This window comes from Rhincodon typus, chromosome 8 (assembly GCF_021869965.1).
Source record: "Rhincodon typus isolate 14 chromosome 8, sRhiTyp1.1, whole genome shotgun sequence".
Classification (NCBI taxonomy): Eukaryota; Metazoa; Chordata; class Chondrichthyes; order Orectolobiformes; family Rhincodontidae; genus Rhincodon; species Rhincodon typus.
The window spans coordinates 93100815-93102765 of NC_063339.1; the positions used below are offsets into that span (position 1 = coordinate 93100815).

Consider the following 1951-nt stretch of genomic DNA (forward strand, 5'->3'; position numbering starts at 1 on the left):
AGAACACAGAAGGCTATGGGCCAAATGCTGGAAATTGGGTTTAGAAAAATGGAGGTTTGGTGACTAGAACTGACACGATGGGCTGAGGTGTCTTTTCCCCACGCTGCAAAGATTCAATGAGAGGGAGAAACTGGTCTGCAATCAAAATGATAGCAAATCAAAAATCAGAAGCAATGTCGTTGAGAAAAGATATGAGAGACTGAAGCACCCTTTCTGCTGGTCTAGTGGTTAGGATTTGGCGCTTCTCGGTCAAGGAATGGGAGTTCTATGCTGCTAGTTTATTGTAATGACTGATTTTCAAGAGCTGGAAAGAAGCTGTAGAGCCGGAAGATGGACTATTTTGTCCCAGATATTATTCAAGTTAACAGAAGTCGAAGAACTGCAGATGTTCGAAATCTGAAACAAAAACAGGAATTGACCAAGAAACTCAGCAGGCCTGGCAGCATCTGCGGAGAGAATGAGAGTTCATATTTTCCGTCCATGGACCGTTAGTCAGAACTAGGTTAGTTATGCATTTCTATGATATAATGTTAGGCGAAATTATCAGCTTTATCTGTCAAATTGGCATATTTACCAAAATATCTCTCTCTGATTAGCCTACAATTGTTAATTGTTACAGTTCAGAAAACAGCAAAAAATAAAATTGCCAGTTTTGTTAAGCTCAAGCAACTGGAGTGGAATCTAAGGTTTTGGAGTATATCTGCAGCTCGGGTTGTGGGTGTTGAGGTTGGTTGGCTCGCCGAGCTGGTTTGTTGTTCCGCAGATGTTTTGTTACCGTGCTTGGTAACATCCTCAGCGCAGCCTCTGATGAAGCGTCGGTGTGTTTTCCCGCCTGGTTTTTAAACTCGGGGGTCCGTTGCGAGGATTGCCTCACTTCCGGGTTTCCTCCGGAGTGGAATATATATGGGGTCCAGTTCAATGTGTTGAGAGTGTTCAGAGTGGCACACAAGCCCACATCAACCCTACAACAAATGCTCACCCGAACTAAAAGACCCACTCCCCGCCATGTACAGGACCAATGTCATCTACAAGATCCCCTGCAGAGACTGCCAGAAACACTACATCGGACAAACAGGAAGGAAACTAACAACAGGAGTACATGAACACCAACTGGCTACAAAAAGACACAATCATACTCACTCATCTCAATCAACATGGACAAGGAGAACCACGACTTCGACTGGGACAACACCAAAATCCTGGGACAGGCTAGGCAGAGACAAACACGAGAATTCCTGGAAGCATGGCACTCCACGAAGCATGCTGTTGATAAACACATTGAACTCGACCCCAAACACATTCCACTGCGGAGGAAACCCGGAAGTGAGGCAATCCATCGCAACGGACCCCAGAGTTTAAAAACCAGTCGGGAAAACACACTGACGCTTCATTGGAGGCTGGACTGAGGATGTTACCAAGCATGGTAATGAAACATCTGCCGAACAACAAACCAGCCAACCTCAACTGGAGTGGAATTATTACACCTTGACGGTAAAAGCAGGTGCACCTTTAGAAAATTAGCTGGTAGGGCTGTTTGTGAGAAGTTCAGGCAAGATACCCTCACTTTAAGTGATAGGCACCGCTGGGACTCGAACCCAGGATCTCCTGTTTACAAGGCAGGCGCTTTAACCAACTAAGCCACGGCACCACCCTCTGCGTGTTTCTATGTTCATGTACATAAATACTCAATCACAGAAACTTGATGCTTTTGTTTTTCTTTCTCAATGTTACTCAGTGAGAATTTAAGTCAAACACCGCTTTTGTAAAGACGGACAGTTCACAGCTGAACATTTCCAGTGAAAATGCACAGAACGAGACAATCTCCTCTTACACTGCTTTAAAACCGATATTTTCACAATTTAAACTGGCAGGATGAAGAGTATGTGTTCATCCTCTCTGTATCCATTAATCATGTTAATACACACAGACGAAACTTCGCAAGCTGCATGAA

At 44.3% G+C, this 1951-nt stretch overlaps 1 non-coding gene across 1 annotated transcript; it reads right to left on the minus strand.

Annotated features, from left to right (window-relative positions):
- Positions 1–1574: 1574 nt before the first annotated feature.
- Positions 1575–1648, minus strand: trnat-ugu. Its single transcript has one exon. It is a non-coding gene; the product is annotated as a tRNA-Thr (tRNA).
- Positions 1649–1951: the final 303 nt, after the last annotated feature.